The sequence below is a fragment of the Peromyscus leucopus genome, chromosome 1 (assembly GCF_004664715.2).
Source record: "Peromyscus leucopus breed LL Stock chromosome 1, UCI_PerLeu_2.1, whole genome shotgun sequence".
In the NCBI taxonomy this organism is placed as follows: Eukaryota; Metazoa; Chordata; class Mammalia; order Rodentia; family Cricetidae; genus Peromyscus; species Peromyscus leucopus.
In genome coordinates this window covers 135408571-135432148 of record NC_051063.1, presented here as the reverse complement: position 1 = coordinate 135432148, position 23578 = coordinate 135408571, and the positions used below count along the sequence as shown (strand labels likewise).

At 40.4% G+C, this 23578-nt stretch overlaps 1 pseudogene; it reads right to left on the bottom strand.

Annotated features, from left to right (window-relative positions):
* Positions 1-8479: 8479 nt before the first annotated feature.
* LOC114699892 lies at positions 8480-8620 on the bottom strand (annotated as a pseudogene).
* Positions 8621-23578: the final 14958 nt, after the last annotated feature.

Below are 23578 nucleotides of genomic sequence, written 5' to 3'. Positions count from 1 at the left end.
CAAACATGGCGAATCGAAATAGAAGCAAGATCCAGACCCTATCCTCCAGGGTATGTGGGATACTAAAACCACAGACCGAATGCCATTTAGCCTATGGGTAATTCAGGCTCAGAGTTGTTACCCAGGCTGCCTAGGCAGTTTGAAAGGATGAGCTATTTCCTGAACTTGCAATATCCATTCATGGGACATGGAGTAGCCATTGGTTCTGACCAACATCAAGAATTTAGCAGTTATTTCTTCTCACAACTAAAAGTTATAACACATTCACTAAACATAGGAAACCGCAACTAAAAACTTAGGTAGGTACTATGTTTAGATCTTACCCAATATACAGTAAGCAATGAAGAGTCTAGACACAGTATCAGGAAATCTAAGAACATTTCTTGTAGATTCAATGAAAAGTATATTAAGGAGTGCACTGACTTGAATGAACGAGATAGAGTTTGCAGGTGCTAAAAGTCTATGAAGAGACTCTAAGGTAGAGGTACTACCAATCCTACATGCCCACATGCAAATGTACATACATGGTTTTTAATCTAGATTCTGCCTATGAGAGGAAACATGACATCTGTCTTTCTGAGTCTGATTTATTTTGCCCAATGCAGAGATTTCCAGTTGCATCCATTTTTCCTGTAAATGTCCCATGTGTTTTCATTACAGTAGGGACTCAGCTTCTCTAAGCATGCTTACAGTTACCCTTCTAGCAACAGACATAATTTTCACTGGACACACACTAACCTTTCTCTGTCTTTTCATTGCCATGACTCCAGGAGGACATGGCAAGGTGTTATGTAGCTAGAATTTTTCTGCCTTGCCCACAGTCAGGAAAAATCTCTGTCACCCACCAGTCCCACAGCCGCTCAGACCCAACCAAGTAAACACAGAGACTTATATTGCTTACAAACTGTATGGCCGTGGCAGGCTTCTTGCTAACTGTTCTTATAGCTTAAATTAATCCATTTCCATAAATCTATACCTTGCCATGTGGCTGGTGGCTTACAGGTGTCGTCACATGCTGCTGGTCATGGCGGTGGCTGGCAGTGTCTCTCTGCCTCAGCCTTCTGCTTCCCAGAACTCTCCTCTCTCCTTGTCCCACCTACTTCCTGCCTGGCCACTGGCCAATCAGTGTTTTATTTATTGACCAATCAGAGCAATTTGACATACAGACCATCCCACAGCAGTGTTAATCACATCTCATCAGAAAATCAAAAACCTCTCATCACAGTGTGCACTTTGGGAGGTGAGAAAAGATGGTCTACACTCAACTATTTGCTTTACTAAGCTGTTCATTTTCTCTGAGGGCCAAGAACTCCTTCTACTGAAGGCTAGAACCTTGCTTGTATGGTCAGCATACCAGCTTACCCGCTTCCCACTCAGCTCTTTAGTGCTGGGACCTTAGGGGCACATATGCAGAACACAGGAGAAAAACAAATTAATAAAACATCTAGAGTCAAGGGCTAGGATCTGCAAACCCTATAGCCTATCCCTTGACCAAGCAAGTCCCGCCACCTGCCTGTGATCATTCCTGCTCAAACAGAAGTCCACACATTTCTCACAGAGGGCTTGCCCCTTAGTGAAATCCCAGGTCTGTTTTGTCTTGCTACTGAAAGTCAATTCTGACACTGGACAAAAGTCATCTTGGAGAGATGAGAGTGCATGTGTCTAACTCTTGGAGACAATCATGTGTGATCTTACAGCACAGCGCCTTGTGGATTGGCAGGTAGGAAGAGAAAGGCATTTGCCCCTTTCACTCTCACCCTATCAAAGTGACCCACTTTTAAAAATGAAGTAAAGAGCGTAAGACAGTATCTATGTATAAAGGAACAGCCAGCGTCATTTGTCTCCACTAGAGTTCACAATCAGGTGAACATACGACTTCCAGCAAAAGTGTGTATCTCTGCATATAGTTTTATATATTCTAGTAGTAATATTCTGTATGTGTATTATTATTCATTTCCTTGGTGTGTATGGCTTTGTGTACATGGTTATGTGCATGTAGGTAGACACATATGTTCAGATGTGTGTGTACATATGTGGAATCCAGAGGAAAACCTCAGGAATGGTTCCTTGGGTGTCATCCAACTTTTCTTTTTGATTGATAGAGTCTTTCACTGGTCCAGGTTTGACAAAATTCAATGGGATGACTGGACACAGACCCTCAGGGATTCTCCTATTTCTGCCTCCTAGGCGTGTGATAAGAAGCTCATGTCACTGCACCCACATGTATGGATGTGAGCTCTAGAGACTAAAAGCAGGTCCTCATGCTTGCACAACCAGCATTTTACTAACCCAGTCTTGGGTTTCACGTAAAGTTTAGATCGATGTCTCTTGTCTCTAACGTTGCGAGCATAACACTACCCTCGCCACCTAGTCCATGGGCTAATTAAGTGAGCCATAAAATTCTAAAGATAATCATGACATAAAATAGCATCTGAAATAAGTTTGTAATTGTTACTGTCAGCACTGCCAATTTCAGGCAATGCTAATTCACTATGCTTATAAGGGACTTTCAGTGTGCTGAACGTTTTCGTGTTCAGTACTGGTTATTGTCTCCATTTATAGAGCATAAAGAAGCTAAGTGGCTTGCCCCAGGGTCCAGGCTAAAACTGACTATGCTGTGACTATGGTGGTTAAGAGCTTGGCTGTTGACTTCAGATTGGAAGGATATAAATCTTTGTTTTAACACTATTTTGCTATGCAATATTGGTAACATTCCTTAGCCACATGATGCGTTCCATTCTTTACCTCTAATAGGTTGTTGTGGAGTTAAAATAAGATAATTGATTAAAGGTACTGGGAGATGCATCTGGGAAAAAGCATTTGCTCAACAAACTGCACATATTAATCAATGAACTGGGATTTTCAGAGTCCAGAGCTCTTTACACAATAGAGCTTCAAAGATAGCATACCGAAAACTCTGCCTTAAAGTTAAAATTAACTGGAAATTGTGACTATATGTCTACTCACATGTAAGAGGTGATGATAGTAGGCACCTGGTAATATATGCCAAGTACATCAGAGATATACAGACTATGCAAATACTCTGTGTGCCTACACACTCCAATGATATGACTGGTTTTTCCTTAATGTACATTATCAAATAACCATAAAAAGTAAAGAGGAATTTCAACTCTCCAAGAGCTGCTAGCAGCCTACTTATGATATAAGCGGGCTGTCTTGCAAGCCTCTAGCCTGTTTCCTCAAAGGAAAAAGGAAAATGCTGTGAGTGGCATAAATGGAGGCAGATTCTGGTGATATAGAAAGACAAGATCCAGAAAGAAAGTTATGATACTATCACATGATGGAGCTGAGATTTGAATTTGGGTTTGCTTCAACTTCTTGGTCTACATACATTTACTGGTATTCCAAATTTCCTTTTCCTTAAGGAAATAAAAAGAGAGATACAGATGTATGCATTGGCTATTATAACAATTGCTAAAATTAAATATGATGAGATGCACGTGAGGAATCTTTCACAGTGCCATGTAGTACAAACTCAACCATTATTAACTTACCTATCTTGGGTTACAAATATCATAGAGTTCAAGGAACTAACATGAAGTCTCACATAGGCAGGAATGCAAGAGAGTATATGGCTGGAATTAGACAGGGATTTACAGAAGTGAAATTTTGATGCTAAAATTAACAATTATACTACAGGGGAAGAAATACTGTTCAAGTATGAAGTGACTCAGACAAGAGTCTCTGACAACAAGGACTGAAAGGTCTGCAAGAATGTATGTGAGCAAGGAGAGTGGAAGCAGGTGCACTCCACACTCATGCGGAGGTAGCTGGGAAAAGCTCCACCCAGAACAAACTAATGCTCAAAAGTATTGTAAAGTAAAACAGCAGAGTCTTCACAACTTTGCTCTGTGAGCAGTTGATCAAGGAAATTAGAAGCACTCTGTGTGAATGGTGATGATACATAACTAACCTCAGGGAAGACCAACACAATTCCATACAGTCTTTTTTTTTTTTTTTTTTTTTTTTTCTTATCTCCCCTGTAGTCTCAGAGATCAGTCTGAAAGCCTGAAAGGCCAAATCAATGTCAGCTTGTCACATGTGATAGGAAGAAGGTGGGATGGAGGCCTGAGCAAACATTAAATGAGCTGTAGCACGAATCTTAAAAGGGCTTATTAATAAAAACAAACCTGAAGCCAGGTATTGGGGTGATCATATGCTGGAAGATCAGAGAAGCAGAACAAGCCACAGCCACCTTACCTCGCCAATTCCTCAGCTGATCCTGTTTCCTCAGACTGGAAGCTTCTGAGTCCTCATTCAAATGAATCTCAGCTAAATTGCTGCTCAAAAGCCTAAAAGCTTAACCAGGACTCTAGTTGCTGGTCCTCACGCTTTATATACCTTTCTGCTTCCTGCCATCACTTCCTGGGATTATAGGTGTGTGTCACCATGACTGGCTGTTTCCAGTGTAGCTTTGAACTCACAGAGATCCATACAGATCTCTGCCTTTGGAAAGCTAGGATTAAAGGTGTGTGTGCCACCATTTTCTGGCCTCTATATCTAGTGGCTGTTCTATTCTCTGAGCCCAGATAAGTTTATTAGGGTACACAATATATTAGGGAACACAATATCACCACAATGAGCTCACAGCTGCCAGGGTCAAAGGGTCACCAGCAACCAGCAGCTGCTGGTGCACAGTTCCTCCGGGCTGATGTCAGAACCTTTACTTTTACACCTGGTGATGTGCAGCATTTGAGAACAAACAAACAAAAACAATGGTACCTAGCTTGTGTGTTAAGGAAATTGCCATGGCTTCTGGATTGGGAAGAAATGGGAGAAGGGCAAAGGTTGAATCCAGATGAGTGACCATGTAAAATTATACACTAAAGCCTCAAGGCGGAAATGATAGCACAGTGGTCCAGGAAGTGAGCCTTAGAGGAAAAGAAAGGCATATGCGCAACAGTGGAAGAATTTTACTATGAAAAAACATCAGATAGACAAAAAATAATAATAACATGAAAGTGAAAACATAACCCACCAGAAAACCAGCCCATGGCATGCCTTGTCTTTCCTAAGGTCATTTTTAAAACTGTTGTATTTATATTTGGTATTATAACATAATTACAACATTTTCTTCTTTTATTCCATCCATCCAAAGCCTCCCATATCACCATCTTTGCTCTCTTTCAAATTACAGACTCTTCTGTCATTAATTGTTGTTCTACATTCATACCACAGACACACAGGTGCAAACACAGACATACAGCACACACGAGCACACACACATATACAAGTATATGTGTGTGTGTATATATATATATATATATATATATATATATATATATATATATTCCTAAATATATAAGTACAACCTTCTCAGTCTATAAAATGTTACTTGTATGTATCTGTTTTCAGGGTAAACCATTTGGTATTGAATAACCCGTTGATATGGGGAGGACCTTTTCTCCCAATCTCCCCAACTACATTCTGAATATTTGTCCTTATAGCCATGGATAAACATAGTTAGTCCTCGACCCTCATCAAAGAAACTTCTCTTTGCAACAGCAGAGACTATTCCAGAAAGTCACAACCAATCAAAATACAGATTTGTTGAGCCCAGTTTCAACTGATAAACATACAACACAACACCTGCACCTAAGTCTCATGAGACACTACAAGAGAGGGGTTGGGAACATTTTAAGAGGTAGAGAAACCAGGGAATTGGCTGTGAGCATGTATTCCTAGGAATGTCAGAAGCCACACCCAGAAAGTCTCACCATCATGAATGCCTAAACATGAGCTGAATAAGGATGACATCCAGTGACGTGCTAAAGTGTATGGTGGAAACCTGTATGTTTATTTTTCTCAGTAGCCTTTGGACAAGTGAGAAGCAAACACAAATCTTAAATAAATCAGCATATGTCTCTAAAAATTAAAGAATTGTTAAAATATAACCACATTGTTGTTTTCATATCTGAAAAGCATAGTAGGTCCTGAACAGCATCAGGTATCTAATTAACATTCAAATGTACTCTCTTGCCTCATATTTGTGTTTTTAAATTTTTCTTTGGAGATCAGTATTCAAACAAAGTCCATGAACTGCATCTTGTCCACGTCCACTAAGGTATTATAGCCTAGAGATTCCTCTTCCATTTTGTAAAGATTTCCTTAATTTAAAAAGAAGAAGGTTAAGCTGGGCAGTGGTGGCGCATGCCTTTAATCCCAGCACTCGGGAGGCAGAGCCAGGCGGATCTCTGTGAGTTCGAGGCCAGCGTGGACTACCAAGTGAGTTCCAGGAAAGGTGCAAAGCTACACAGAGAAACCCTGTCTCGAAAAACAAAAACAAAAAAGAAGGAGGAGGAGGTTGTTAGTGTGAGCGTTACAGATTTTGCTGCATTGTAGCTTTTGCTAGATGTGTCTTGGCGGTTCTTTAACATATTTCTCTGAAACTCCACCTCTGTAAGCTGGCGATGACAGTTGGATTTTTGATTAGGATTTACTTTTCTAGAAGACTATAGATGATGAAACATACTTTCATTGGTAGACAAATGTCTGATTGTCCTATAAATGCAACAATTACCACACTGCTCCACCAGGAATCATCCCCTCGGCTTTATATCCCATGCTTTTGGGAGATATTAAGAAGCACAGCACTCGTGCACCAATTTAGGCTTAAAATGGTGGTATTGGAGGCTGGGGAGATAGTTCAGAGAGTAAAGTGCTAGCCAAGAAAACTTAAGCACCTGAGTTTGGATGCCCAGCATCCACATAGAAGCCTGGCATGACAGCAAGCCCCTGTAACCCTACTGCTGGAGAGTGTAGACAGAAAGCTCTCTGGGGCTTCCTGGGCAGCTAGTCTTTTCCAATCAGTGAGCTCCACATCCAGGGGGAGACTTGATCTCAAAAACTAAAGTCTTTTCCTTTTGTAAGTCTTATTTGGTCCCTAGCCCCTTCAGATCTGTTTCTTGGCCACTAAGAAATGAACAAACTTCTTCCACTGCCTGTCCTTAGAATAGCCTACTGCTGTGTGGCCACAGGCACAAAGCAATGGGACCATGAAGCTGAGACCTCTGAAACGTGAGCCAACATACACACAGCCAGGGAAAGCTGACTAACAAGCCCGGCAAACATCCATCTGTTTATAGAATAGAATCATGAAGTAGCATAGTCCTCTACAAATTCACCTATATTAGTAGATCATTAAATTTGGGTTCCTGAGTAATGTCAAATGGTACAGGAAAGCTTGTGTCAATATTCACCTTCAGAAGGACATCTGGATTGCTCCTAGTCAGGAAATTGTTAGGAGAACGTCTGTGAAGATTTGTGTAGAGAGTGCTGTGTGAGGAAAGTTCTCGATTACCTAGGATATATGTGCAGGAACACAATTGCTGATTCATGCAGTAGTTACACTTTCAATTTTAAAGAAATTTCCAGGCAGGTTTCAGGGTAGTTATGCCATTTTTCATTCCCAACAGCCATATGTGAGGGAACCAGTTTCTCTGCTCTCTCACTTTCATCTTTTTGGTTTTTATTTTCTTTTGTGTCTCTGGCTGTTTAAATTTCCTCAGCACCATTCACTAAAATGTTATTCAAAAACCACAGACTTGTGCACACAGTTGAAAAAAAAAAAAAGCCACAGGTCTCTGAAACAAGCTGTTTGTTATGTTTATAATCTATGTGCTCTCTGTTTTTCATTACTCCCATACACATTTAGGTTCCCCATTCTGCCTTTAGGGATTACTGCCATGAATATTTGGGGGTTCTGGCTTACTACCCTGCCTTTGCTGATACTGGGATGAAAACGATGTGTTCTTCAGGTGGCTCCACTTGCTTTATGGGAGTTAGGGTGACATAATTAAACTAGAGGGTGCTGGCACCCCTGATCTCCACTGTGTCTCCTCTGGCAGGACTCCACTGAGTATAAATAGGACTTGCCACCTCACTCCCAGGTATAGTAGAAACCTGGCTGTTCCTTTCTGTTCATCTTACCTTGGTGGGGGGCAGTGTTGTTTCCAGCTGGGTTTCTTTCCTCGTTGATTTATCTCTGCTAGCCAGCAGGGTGATTGGGAAAGTGCAAGTCTAGGTTTCCCACGACATTTTCTGAAATGGCTAATTGTGAGGACATACTTGTTCTGTGGCTTTTGGCAAGAATATGATGCTTATTGTCTAGAAAGTTCCTGTCTTCCTCAGATGCTCATTTGCTATTCATTAGGATACATACAGAGAACACGATTTTGAAGCAACCCTTGGTTTGAATTTACTGGCCCTTTGAAGCTCCCATTCTCATGTTCCAAATCTCTATATATGAGGCACACAAGGAAATCCTAGGGAGCTCACCAAATGGTTTCTTTGTGTTCCGTGGACCAATATTCATTTTTTCTCTTCATCTTTCAGCATCTCATGTTTGTTATAAATACAATGTCCAGGGATTTTACTTATATTTGGGGGCAGGGAAAGTAGAAAAATGCAAATACTACATATTCCTAGAGGTAAAAGTCTATCTTTTTTTTTAAACAGGGGAAAACTTGAGCACACTCTTCTACTACCACAAATTACGCAGGGAAATTACATGGACCAACACATCCTGAGTGCAATAGAAAAGTCTCGCCCTGAGAAAAACACCTTCATGATTATGTTATCTCCCCTGCCAGGGAAGTATCAGAAGTCGACTTTTAATGTTCCAAATGGTCACTATTTTCATCAAGAAAAGAATCTTCCATCTGTCATCACTCCCTGTAGCAGGCTTTCTTTGGAATGCCAATCAGCTTCCAAATAAAGACATGGAGACTTAATACTAGTTATGAATGCTCAACCTTAGTTTAGACTTGTCCCACTAGCTCTTATAACTTTACCTGTTTCTCTTCGTTTATGTTTTGCCTCGGTGCTTTTTACCTTTCTTTCCTTCTGTATGTCCTACATCCCTGATTTCTCTGTGTCTGGTTGCTGGAAGCTGGCTGGCCGGCTGGCCCTGGGCATCTCCCTCTTTTCCTCCTTTGTTCTCTCCTCTCTCATGCCTAGAGTTCTCCTCTTAACTTACTTTCTATGTCCACCAGCCATGCCTATCCCTCCTCTGCCTAACTATTCATCCTTCATCTTTTTGTTAGACAAATAAGATGCCTTAGGCAGGCAAAGCAATAATCTTTACATAATTAAACAAATGCAGCATAAACTACTGTAACACATCTTTACATAGTCAAAGCAGTATTCCTCCACAACTCCTCATCTGTCTTGCTATCTAGGCAATCATCACTGGTGCCCTTGATTTCTATACAGTCAGGTGCTCTACATTCTTTATCTTTAATCTGTGTAAGATTGTGTGTGTGTGTGTGTGTGTGTGTGTAGACAATGCTGCAGTGTGGTCACTAGCAATGTGATTCTGGAAACACTTTATGTTTGGTGATTCTTCTTTTGCTTTTATGGTTTTGGCATTTTCATTTTTTACTTTGCATGTAGCACACAGATCATTCCAAATCTAGTTGAAGTAATTTTAGTATCTATAGTTGTATCAAAATTGCTATGCATGCTGCATAATTTAAGGCTCATTTGTGTTACTGCCATTTGAATTTGAAGGATTTTTTACTTCTATCTTAATTTGGGGTGTATTTCATAGTTATATAGCATAGAACACAATTCTAAGTTAAATACCTGAAATAAGGGGTATACACAGGTGCCTAGCATTCTCCTGTGTTCCGGCTTTGTGCTTCTCCCAACATTGACTTGAAGTATTAAATTCATTTTATAAAGCATATGGTGAGAAACGCTTTGTTTCTGATCTTTGTATCTGTAATCGTGTTTTTGCTGTGCTTGCAGAGGATGAAGAGGGCCTTCTGTATCTGTTCATCCCTGGATGTGTGGCATGCAAGCCTAAACTGTGAGCTTCATGAGCCATGATCTCACTTTGCAAACCAATTCTGGATTTTCTTCTTGTTCTTAACCAATTTAGATCCTCCCTTCTCCTCTCTCTCTCTCTCTCTCTCTCTCTCTCTCTCTCTCTCTCTCTCTCTTTCTCTCTCTCTGTCTCTCTCCAATAGCGCCAGCTTTACTCAACATTCCTTCACTTCTCAGTTCTTCCCTTACTAAAGACCTTATGTAGGGTGTGGTGCCTTACTATTTTTGGTACTTTCACATCTGCCGATATTTAATGTTTTTACAAAATCCCTACCTATCTGGGCTCCAACAGTGGCCTCTCCTACCCTTTGTACAGAGTTGCTAAGGAGAAAATGGGATGGTGTTTTATTTTAAAAAGTTTTTTTTTTTTTTTTAAAGGACTACAGGTGTTGCTGTCTCCTTGGCCTGGATTAATACTCTACCATAAATTCCATATCAAAAGTGTCACTCTTTACCCCATCTGTGATGACCTGTCCTCCAGTCAGTCACCCTCCATCAGCCAGTGTACAATATTGGACATCAACATGGATAAGGTTTCACAATCTGGGGTCAACCAGAGCAGATAGCCCTCCTTTTGACATGTCATCAGATTTATAGTTGCCTAATACTACCACAATGCCTACATCATCTCTCTCCATCTCATTCTGTAGACATTGTATAATCTCTCATCATTACCATCATCACAGAGGATGAGGGATGAATATAGTAAAGTAAGTATTAAAGGTATTAAAGTATGAATATAGTAAAGTATTTTAAGAAAACAGACATTCAGACAACTTCTAGCCAGAATACCCTTGCAATTACTACATTTTACTATAAGTTTGTTAACCTCACTAAGCATAATTTATAAGTTCCATTTTAATGTAGCCATTTATCTGTAGGTGAAAACACAGCAGATGGTGAGTTTGATATCATGTATGGTTTCAGGTACTCAATGAGGGTCTTAAAGCATAATCCTATGGATAGGAGTGCACCCCTCATACAAGCAATGTGCTGTGTGCAGAACTCTCTCCAGGAAGAGATGTCCTTGGAAGTAAGTTTCTTCGTGATATTATAGCTATAGTGGTGTTTCCTTGGAGTTCCTTGTTGCAAATAAAAACTAACATCCAAGCTATCTAAATTAAAGGAAGAATCTATTAGAAATATAGAAGGTTTCATAAACCTGAACAATGAGGACTGAAAAAGCATAAGGTGTATGTGACTATTTGGGGATGACGGGTGGTAAACAGAGCAACTGAGTTATCTGGGGAGTATCTATAATGACTGACTTCAAGCTAAAGATAGCCATGAGTACCCAGGAAAACCACCTCAGCCTCTATGAGTACACCAAAAATATGGGTGAGTTCGTCTTTATATCACTTTATCCAAAATTAAGTCCTAGACACAAAAGTCTGATTGAAGAAGCCAGGGTCATGTGCCTTCAGGCTGTCTGCCAAGTGGTATTAAAGAGTACAAAGTGCTCACCTTTGACCTGCATCATGATGGACTTCCACTGTGGGGAATATAGTACTATATGCTACCAGTAAGATGTACAATGGGTGAATTTGCCAACTATAAGAGCATGTTTAATATTGGACAGCTAAAAATTAAATGACAAAATCTTCATTACACAAGATAAAAAGCACTTGCAGATAAGACACTTCAGCCTTGGGACTCTGAGAAAGTAAGAATACTGGGGAGGATATAGGTCTGGTGACAAAATACATAAGTTTTATAATTTCCAAAAGGTAGCAGATGTGGAATTATAAACAGTGAGATAGTAAACTGGGGAGTGCTGGCAGCAAGGAGCAGACTGAGATGAGGTATCAAGACTGATCAGCATCAAGGTCAAGAAGGGAGTTGGTCCGGCAATATTCTGAAAGAGCTTTATTGAATGGCTCATCTGCTACCATTGAAATATTGTAGTGCACAGGAGCTAATGCTTTCAGCTATGGGATTATAATTCAAACAGAAGTTAAAAGCCAGGAATCCTGGGCCAAACACACTGAAATAAATGGAACAAATGTAATTGGGGCAAATGTGAAATTTTGCATGTAAGTGATGGCTCAGAAATATAATGACATAAATAACATGAAAGATCATATAGCTCCTGGCCTCATTTGACCAAGATGCTGATATGAAGCAGTAAAGGGCAGGAATCCCTTAGGGACTCACAGCCAGTGATGGAACCAGAATTGACACTCATGCTTCAGATTTGTTTCCTTTAAAACTCTTAAGAACTACTCCTATAGGAGCCCTTTAACTTGGCACCCATTCCTAAGATTTTGATTCAAGGAGGCTTCAGAAAGCATGTACTTAATAAGGCCATGAGCATTCTGTAGCTGCAGATACACAATAACATAACCCTAACCCATAATGGAAGAAGTACAGAACCATAGGCTGGAAGTGAATGTTGCTTCGACTTGTCCCCAGTCACCCATTTCTGGATAATAGTGTTTAGTTCTGCCAATCATGCATAAGAAAATTTTAGTTAATTAAAAAGATTATGATTGCAGAAGGGGGATGAAGAAGGTTCTGGAACATGACCACAGAAATCATTGGAGGAAAGGTGAACGGGAAAAGAAGCAGGGAAGGAAAGATGGTGCCTGCTCTCGTTTATATGAAAAACTGTTTAGAGAAAAAGAAAGAAGGGTTCTCATAATCCTGAATCAGGATGACTTCTGGGTGAAGGCAATAAGGCAAACTGCACCATTATCAGGGAGTGTGGGCCTCTGTGGGTGGAACTATATAAATAAGACTTCATTTCTCATGCACGGAGTCCGTCAGTGAGGGATGCAGCCACGTGTAATATAAGTACCCTTTCAACTCTCAGCTATTTGTGGTTCTATTACTTTCCTAAGGTGGACATGACTCTTTTTCTCCACAATATATCAAAGTCTTTGAAATTAAGCTCATTATAATATTCCAGGAAGAGATGACCCTATTTTACATTCCTTATGGTCCCCTCAGTGCCCAGAACAATGAAAAGTACACAGAAAATATTCAGTCAATACTGGCAGCTGACAAAACCTTTGAAACTCCTTTCTATTGCTCCCTTTTCTGCCACCATCATTGATCCTGACCCATCTATGGCAGAGTGGTAAAGAGGAAATTGCTGCACCCATATATGCATAGTGTTATAAGGGTGTCTTCAAGCAAATAGAAAAAAATGAGAAAAGGGTGTTAAGATGTTGGTACTTGGGCAAAATCATTCTCAAACATTTACTTGTTGAGAACTAAAATGTTAATGTTGACTTCACACAGTATACACAAGAGCACACAGCAAAGCTCTGGGTCATTCCTATGCTTTCTTTTTCCTCAGCCCAGTATGTTTCTCTACAGCCACCTTCTTCTGAGATGCAAATTATTACAGTAAGATGGGGTGGTGGGTGAAGGGACATTTACAACAGGGCTTCTGGTTTCCATGATAACTCTAATAATGGATCTATTACTCTCATGGTGTGCTCACAGGACAGTGATTTCAGTACTAGCCTCTGTGTACTCAATGCAAAGTCAGAAACAATACTGCATTAGCTCTACATGTTGTCAGGAGAATTGATGTAAAGTCTGTAAAATCACAGGCACTCATGTGAATTCCCTTTGTGTTTGTCTCTGAGAATCCTCCAAGCAGGAGTCATTCCATGAAACCTCTCAGGGTTTCTCACTGTAGGAATTTTCACAGCTACTACCAACAGGATTTCCACACTAAGAATGGAAATTGTGTGTTGATCCACTTGCCTGCTCTGTTCAGTTGGTGGTGAATGCCCAGAGCACTACTCAGAGTGCATTTTAACCACCCAAGGCATTTCAGGAAGAAACAAAAGAGAACAGAGGTATTTCTGAGTACCACAGTGGAAAGGTATTATAAGATGGTCATGTCATGGTCTACATGAACCATACAAGAAATGAAAAAAACGGGACAATTTATATTAGAAATCTGAATGTGAAGTACATTTAATTCATTGAAATTACATTGACCTTGGTTTTTATAACTGTAAAATGATTGAAATTAACAAATTAATGGTGATAATGATGACAGTTATCCTGATTCATTGAAATATTGAAAAGGATGATTGTGAAGGCATTTGGAAAACCGGACATCATAAACCAATAAGGAAATGCAGCTCATAGGGTGCAATAGCAGAATCAGAATGATAGAGGAGTCCACTTGGGTGCTCTGCGTAACCAGGGGTGCTAAAGAGAATATGAAGAGAAAAGAGTGACCCAAGAATCCTACACAAATTATACTATCAATATGCACAGGTTCATCATACAGCACGCGCTGCTCTTCAGCCTTGGATGTTGAGGAATCACCCCAAAACAAAACCAAGCCATTGAGGAAGAAAACACTACCATTGCCAAATTAATGAGCTGTTGTTCTATCCTCTGCACTCAGGAAAAGTGAAGCTGGCCTGTAAGGGCTAAAGCTCCTGAAGCCCTTTATCCTCTACAGAGATACTACTCGTCTGGCTCAGAGAATTGGCAGGCCTGTGTGGCAGGCCTTTACCTTTAAGGTGAGAAGAAAAAGGAAGGGGAACCCATCTCTGATAAATGGTGGTAAGGGGTTATTCAAACTAGTTCCTATTTGTTAAGTTCCAATGTTGAAAGAAGCACCCGACTGCAATGGTTAAAAAGGTAAATGATGTTTGCATAGACAAGGCCCAAAGAGGTTTTATTGGAAGGCAAATGAGCCAGATTTGATGAAATAAATCAGGATTTGGTATAAGAAAACACATTGTAGGTTAAGCAGACTCCCATGAGTGAAGTGTAGTATTATTTGCAAAATCATGAATACACATCTGAGACCTACTCAAGGTGGAGTGTGGGCATGTGTATGGCCATGCATGTAAACACATGTGTGCTGATGTTGTACTCTGCCTGCAGTGATGGAGGTGGGGTAGGAACAAGGGACATATTAGGAACAAGAAAATTTCTGCTGAGAACCTGAGATTCTAAGGGGGGAAAAGCCTAGAGAAACTGTCAACTCCTCCAAGTAGGTGAGCAGTAACAGCAGGAAGTATGAAGGTAGAGACTCACAAGCTCTGCTGTCAGTCCACACTGGGACAAGCTGTGTGATAATGGATATGTGGTTTTAGTTCCTAGCTTCAGATATAGGTACCCTGATATCAGTGCTACTTTATTTAAGCAGCTAATACCTCCCTTGGCTTTCTGTTTTTTGATCATTGCATGCCACTTTTTCCATTATAGCCCTTAGAATCACTGCTCTCTTTGTTTAAATACTTTATTAAAATTTTATGTGTATGAGTGCTTTGCCTGCATGTATGTCTGTATATCATGGATATGCAGTGCCTGTGAAGGTCAGAAGTGGGTGCTGGATGCCCTGGAGATGGACGTACAGACTGTTGTAGTTGCTGGGAATTAAACCTGAGTCCTCTGGAAGAAATAGTCTTGACTACTGAATCATCTCTCCAGCCTCAAGTTACCGCTTCTTGACCACCCCCCCCTTCCATCTCCATCACTAACCACATTTCTTTGTAATTTTTAAGACTTTCTCTGGGTGATCAATTATTATCCTATCCAGAGATAGATTTAGCCCCTGAAGGATTCCTGTGGATAACATCTAAACCCTTGAAATCTCTCCTAATGGGTCACCAGGAGTATATGACCAGTGAGCCTGCATAGGAGGAACCAGTGGCACTGTATTAGCTTCCCAGCATTACAACAGATATTGGAGGCAATTAGCTTACAAAGACACTGGGTTTGCTTTTGCACACATTTCAAAAGCTTTAATTTATGATTGGTTGACCCTGTTGCTTGATGACTGTAGCAATGCATAAGGTTGGGACAGCATGGCAAAGCGAACCACTCATCCCATGGTCAAGAAGATCTAAAGGAGAAAAAAATGATGCTGGGTCCACTGTATGCTTCAATAGCACAACCACGGAGAGCTGTAGACATCTACACAGGCTTAACTTCTTAAAAGTTCTGGACTCACATTCACTGTACTGAATAGTTTACATGAGGCTTCTGTTTATCTATAAACTGATCAATCATCATGTTGAATTCTGACCAGCTGGCTTTTGAGAGTGAGAAAGGATCCAGGTAGAAACACTGTCTCTGGTTTAAGACTAATAACAGTTGAAATAGTCTGTAGCAGGTTTTGTTTTAGGCCACCAATCAGCTCCCAAATCATGACCCAGATTTATTATTAGTTATGCTCACCTTATCTTAGTTCTTGTTTTAATATGTTTATCTACATTTTGCCTCAGGGCATTTTACCTTTCTTTCATTCTGTGTATCTTACTTTCCTGTTTCCCTTGTGGCTGGTGGCCACATCGCTTCTGGCCCTGCGCATCTCCCTTCTTTCTCCTTCATTCCCTCTTCTCTTCTTCTTCTCTTCTCTTCTATACTTATTTTTTCTGCCTATCAGCCCTGACTATCACTCTACTGCCTAGCTCTTGACCATTCAGCTTTTATTAGACCAATCAGGTGCCTTGGGCAGGCAAGGTGACACATCTTTACATAACTAAGCAAATGCAACATAAACAAAAGCAACATACCTTTACATAGTTGAAGTACTATTCCACAGCTGCCCCTGCTGAACAATTGTTCTACAGGTAACCACCTGCCCACATATCATGGTCCTCTCATAAAATGTCAGCTGGCATTGTCCTAAATGGCTCACATGAGGCTCCACTCTCCACCTCAATATTGGGGGGGGGCATTTTCTCTCTCAAAATCCCTGCCATTGGTCTGCCTGGCCACAGGCCATTCTTTTCTGTTTTGCACAGGATAGAGGTGGCCATACAACTATGTGGGATGGTTTACCTTAAAGTGGACACATAGGTACATAATAATGAAGGGAGAGGGAGACTAAAAGCCTGCAAAGTAAGTTTAATATCATAAAATATCCCTAGTACCATCCTTCCCCAAATGGAGCAGGTATGTTCTTGATGACCTTGGGATAAATGATACGAATCTACATTCTGTATTATTTCATAAGTACCTCTGACAGTGTAAACCCCTCACCATGTTGAGGTCATTCTTATGTTCAAAGTGCTCATGCTTCATTAAAAATTATCTAATGTAGGCAAACCAGTGACTTCATCTCATAATTAGCTAAGGAAACCGTTATTTGTGCTCGCTTCAGCAGCACATATACTAAAATTGAAATGATACCGGAAACCATTATTTAGTCTAAGACTAGAGGACCACACTGCTGGTGCTGAGTTGATGAACAGCAGTGTTTCCATTTCTAGTGATGTGCTTCTTGAGGGACTTTCCAGTTCTGCCTTTTGTGTCATGAACTCTGCATGAACTGTGACTCTACCACAAATGCCTGGGCAGCAGCCATGGAATCAATGGGAAATTGACCTGCTCAGTGGTGAACATGGCAGTCCTGTTACTCTAAGTTAGAGCTGGAATCCAAACCAAGGAAAGCCAAGTCCTGGGTATTCTGAAGATTTGGGGTAAATAAATAAATCAGCAATGGCTGAAAATACCTGTCTAGAGAGCTGAGAATAGAGCCAGAGACAAAAATGATATATTAAATAGTGACTGTTGTTGGGCCAAAGAGAGAAAGCTAGGAATGAGACTGGGAATGATGCTTCTTCAGGAACAAGGATTCTTGTTGGATTCTCCCTCACTCCAGGTTACCACCCTTCTCAGACTCAGGCCCTTCTATACAAATCCTTAGACATAGTCATGTTCTCTGGATTCATCTTCTCTTGCTTCATGTCACCTTACACACCTCCAGCAAAGTTTGATGTTTTTCCTTTATTATTATATCAAACTAGCAGCCACATTACCACTACAACAAAATAATTCTGAGAATGTTCAACCAGATGTATAAAATCATTTTCTAATTTCCTAAAATTCTGCAGATACTCTACCCCTGAACTATACATTCAGCCCTTCTAATTTCAAATTTTGATGCAGACTCACAAAGCATTCACAAGCCATTCTCATTAGTTTTTTTTTTTTTTTTTTAAAAAAAAAAACCATAAAGCTAAAACTGGGGCTCGTATTCTGCATATGATGTTGATCGCCAGTCCTCACCCCCATCACCCACTTCTCTTGTGTCTTTAGCCAAGCTAAATATGAACATGTATGTGAAATGTTATTTTGACCACCCTCATCCTCCAATTATCTTTTCCACCAAGGCCAATTCTAGCCTCGATGAGGAGTACATTCCCTACCTAACTTTGTTTCTCATGCTGGGTCACGCTGGCCTTGATTGGTTTTTAACTCAGTCCCTCTTCAATTTCCATGTCTCATATAAGTCATGTCCACTTTGATATTTGTGTGTATATTTAGCACCATCTGTTTGGTTAGTTCTTGGCTACTATTTACTTGATTTTCCCAAGCTCAGTTCATTAACTCCATCCTCCTCTCCTTCCTCCTCCCCCTGCTCCTGATACTGGCCGCATTATATCCTCAACTTGTCTTCTGCTCCCCCTAAGTGGCACTGTCTCCCCATCACCAGCTACTTCATTCACTTAGCTGTCAGTCATTGTGCTGATATGTTGTGTACCCCAATAAAGCTTACCTGGGGGTCATAGGACAGAGCCAGCCACTAAATTAGATACCGAGGTCAGGCAGTGGTAGCACACGCCTTTAATCCTATCACTTGGGAGGCGGAGATCCATCAGGATCTCTGTGAGTCCAAGGCCACACTGGGCTACCTGAGAGAAACAGAACCAGGTAGTGGTGACACATGCCTTTAATCCCAGGAAAGAATATGGCAGGACCCAGAAAGGTATACAAGGTGTGAGGAAACAGGACCTTGCTCTCTTTAGACTGAGGATTTTGTACAGGTAAGAACTTGTGACTGGCTTGCTCTGCTTCTCTGATCTTTCAGCTTTCACCCCAATATCTGGCTCCGGGTTTTCTATTAATAAGACCATTTAGCAATTCATGTTACAAATCATGGCTTCCTTGGTGGAATATCTTCTATCTTTGCTTTTTTGGGAGGGAGAGTGGAGAACAAAAAAAGCACGTTTTAGTGCATCCAAAATGTGTAGATAAATTTGACAAAGATTTCTTTTAGTTTCATAGTAAATCATGGAAATAAGTAAATTAACTACCATTTACATATAATTTAAGAAAATAGATATTCAGAGATTAAATTATCTGTCCCAGGCCTAATAGCTTATAGGTTGCTGTGGTGTGGGGTATGGATTTACACTCACAGTTTTTGGCTCTAAAGAATTTGTACTTTCAACCCAAACTAGATGCTATGAAGTCAAAGAAGGTGTGTTGTTAACTCTGGGGAGGAAAAGAAAATCATGGGTGAGAACTGTCACAGGAATGATTGAAGTTCAGGTACATGGTAGGCTTCCTATGGCACCCCAGAAAATCCAAGTGCATATGTGACCTCAACTTATGTCTTGTCATAAACGAAACTTTATAGAAATGAAATTTTCTCAGTTCCCTGGGATTTTTGAGGTCATGTAGAAGCAGTCCTTTCAAAAATCTTTGTAATGTGAAAAAAATTCATAACTATATAGAAAAAGCAAAAAATACAGTGAAGTGGCCTCTTAAGGTTGTGTGTGTGTGTTGCCACATTTACTCAGCTGCATAGCTTCCTGTCGATCTATCTCCAATTATTCATAGATCATTTTTTCTGTCATCATTCAGATACCTAAAAGAACCTCCTCCTATATGCTCACATAGAAATGTTCACACCTAATAAAATCAACAATAATTTTCTTATAACATAAAACTATCAGACAGTATTCAGATTTCAACACTTGTCTTCAAAATGTATAGCTTAGCATCAAAAAAGGGCATGATTTGGCCTGGAGAGATAGCTCAGAGGTCAAGAGCACTGGCTGTTCTTTCAGAGGTCCTGAGTTCAATTCCCAGCAACCACATGGTGGCTCACAACCATCTATAATTTGATCTGGTGCCCTCTTCTGGCATGCAGTCAGAATACTGTATATATAATAAGTAAATAATTCTTTAAAAAAAAAGATTGTAAAAGAAAAAGGGTTCATTAAAAAACGGGGGAGCATGATTCATTTGATTGTCAAATCTGTTAAATTCTTTATCTGAAGTACTTACCAAATGTTATTTTCCAAACCTAATTTAACAAACATGTTCGCTTGCACCCCTTCTTTTGCTACTACCTTGCTGTCTCTGGGAAGAAGCTAGCCCACCTGCCCCCCGCCTTTAATACAAATGTTCCATATTAGAAATGACTAATCATCTTCTCTTAATATTCTTTAACTTGCTGATCTATTCTCCGAATTTCCTGCAATCCAGAAGGCAGAGCTAAAGACTTAATTAGTTTCAGGTTAAATATTTCATGGGAGACAGCTCATGCCTGGGAGGGTGCTGGAGTTCACTTTGCATCACAGCAGGATGCAAGTGATGTCTGTTTGACCTTCTCTTAGTGATGCTGAGATTCCCTGACAACCAGAGTTCTCCATTAGAAAGCCACGCGCCTACTGTGTAAAGAACAAATTGTGTGTGGTTGCTATTTAAGCACCATGCACACAGTTATCCCAGCCATTCTTTGTTCCGGCATCTGTTCAGGCCTCTGCCTTATGACAGAATTGACACCTCCAGTTAGAGTGAAATCTAGCGCAGTGTTGGTTGCTAAAGAAGACTCTCTTTGAGTATGCATTCTATATTGCTTCTATCTCCAGACTCAGAGTTGTATAATATATACTCAATAAGGCTTTGATTTTAATGATGCTAATTCTCTACCATTTAAATGCAGACTGTGATATATCTGGTACCTTAGAAAACCATTTAGAATGTGACAAATTAGAAGCAAAAGTAAGTGCTCTGATACTAAAGACTACATCCCGGATCACCCAGGCATAACACAGCATGTGGAGAACATGGGTATATTCATATGATTTTTGGACTGTGATCAGTCTTCAAGTTGTTCCCTTCATTTGACTTATTTTAACCTTGAACCCTTCCTTCATGCCCATTTCAAGACTGCTAAAGGAATTGTTTCCAGACCCTAGGGAGCCAGTGTTTTAAATATTTTCAGAACAATATCATATATGACGTGGTTTATTCTAAAAGCTGGTTCAATGGTAGGATGGGGGACTGAAATGAAGTAACTCTCACTAACACACTGCCCCACTCACAAAATGAAACACAAAGCACTGAATTGTGGGGCACACAATCCCAAACCCAAACTTTTAAAAAAATATGAATTTACAAGTAACACAAAAAGAAATACTTGTTTACTGCAAAGGAATGTCTATTTATTTTCTATCAGATTGTACGCCTTTGGAAGCAAGGATTCTGTTCAATTCATCTGTACATATTTTCCCCCATGTGCTATCTACCATCTCAACACCCAGCAACATCAGAAAAGTCTTTATTGATTGGGTTAGTAAGCAGCCATCAATAATCAAATCAATAAAATAGGAACAGCAACATATCATTTTCAACTATCAAATTAGAGATGATTTTTATACTGTTTGAAGCATCTGTGGCATTAGCTGTGTATAATAAGTGGACCTCAAAAGAGCTAGGACAGCGCACATTTCTTAGGGCAAAGATAGAAATATTCTAAAGTGTTAACACTATTGCCTCTGAGAGGCAAGATGTGTAAGTAATATTTTTATGTTTGAGTCCATTTAGTATTTTCAAAACATAATTCAACAAACATGTTCACTATTAGGGGAATGCAGCATTTAAAAACAGCTCTTGACCTGTTTCCTCATAGAGGACTCTGCATTTATGGACCACAGCTCCAGGGAAAGCAGCAGTTACTGTGATTCTTCTGCACATATGCTCTCTGGGTCAAAGTGCCCACATGACCTTCGTGTAGTGGGCATAAATATGTGTAAGTGTGTATGTGTTTTTCTCTTTTCTTCTTTATTTCTTTCTTTCCCAGCAGGTGTGTTTGAATAGCAGCCCATTACTGCTTGCTTGGTGCTATAAATATTTATAAGCACACTCCAAGGAAGCTATTGCATCATAAACCAGCCAGTGGCATGGCCGGCTGCTATTTCTGCATGGAGGTGTGAGACAGCTTTGGGGGCTATGTACCCGATCCAACATGAAGCACTGTAGTATCTGAGGTGTGAAGGTCTAGAGGTTTGCGAAAGGCACAAAGTCTGTCTCTGAAGAGATGAGCTCAATGGCTATGGATTAGGTGGGAGCTCTGAACTCAATGCACTTGAGAAGAAAGCTCCTCATCCCTAAATTAAAGGAGGCTGTTGAACAGCTCAATTAGCCCTTGGAACATGCAGGGTGGAAAGTATTCTCACTTGTAATTTAAAAGTGTATGTGTGTGTGTGTGTGTGTGTGTGTGTGTGTGTGTGTGTGTGTGTGTTTGAAACCAGAACTAGTGTACCATCAACAGATAGTCAAAACTACTGACCACTGTGCTCCAAAACCATGGAAGCCCCCTCCCTGCCCTGCCTGTTGTGGATGGATAAACCATGCTATTCCTGGGGACCAGAGAAAGCTGATCTTCTACACTGAGACTTGGGACCCCACCAAACTTGGGACCCCACCAAACAGAGAAAGGTTGTATACATGGCCCATGACTAGCCTGCTTGGACAGGAGATGTCAGCAACTCTGAACTCCACACAACTGTGTCAACCATTGCTTACGCAAGAATGCAATTTGCCAGTTTTCAAAATGAGCTACAGGTGGGCTCATTGACAAAGGCCTTTAATCTCAGTCACTGAGGCAGCTGAAACTGGAGGACCACAAGTTCAAGAACTGTCTGGGCTTTGTAGTGAGACATTTGCCTCAAAATAAAAAGTAAAAATTGGTGCTAGGATGTTATTCAAATTCAGAGCACTTGCCAAGTATGAGTGAGGCCCTGGGGTCCATCCACAGCAGGAAACATGAATGAGTGATGTGCTCCTCCAAGGTTTCCAAATCACTGAAGCCTTACCATAAGTTTTTCTACAATTGCCAGGACTTTGAATCCAGGTTTGGTATTTCCTTCACATCCTAACCCTGCAATCAAAAATATTAAGCACAGTCATATCAACACACACAATTGTATTTTTTTTAATCTGTAAAATGCACACATTGCATTATCTTTGTTGGAACATGAAAACTGTCAACTACATCGGACACCTGGTAAGTGTTTGGCAAAGATGGGTTCTTCTTTCTTTAATTATTACATTTTACCTTGAGTATGAATGTCTTAATTTAGACTGTACTTCCTCTTTCTTTCCCCTAACTCTCTCATTCCAAGCAGAACTTTCAACAAAAGCTTATAGACATTGTGGTTTATTTGGGATATGATCCCAGGGAGGAAGAACAGATGAGTGAAAGGAGAGAAAACACATGTGTGAGTGCATCATTCAGCTGTTCCTTGCTGCAGGGAACCAATGCTCAGTCCTGCTGGAGCATTTCTAAGGAAATGAATGAAACAAATTCAAGACGATCTGGGAATGAAAAGAGGAAACACTTTCCAGAATCTTACTCTGAGGTGCCTTCTCTAGAACCTTCTTGGAGCTGGTTGAAATCTTTTTGAAACTGTTTGCCACCACATGGTTGCTGCAAGGTGGATTCAAGGGGATAAGGCAGTGGCTTACAAAAATTATGACATACAAAAGGCCAGAACTGCTGCTGCTTTAGGCTCAAAGCTGTCCATGCCCATTTTAAGGGCTGATGGACCAAAAATACTCATAAGTCTAATTTGTAAAAACTAAGGATTTTGGTAAAAATGACAAATGAGCACACATTTCAGATCTGACAGCCATCCTGAAGAATAAGACCTTTCTAACATTAGTGGGTAGCAACACCACACTCAATACTCTAAAGAGTACAATTGTTTAGCCAGGGTTCCCT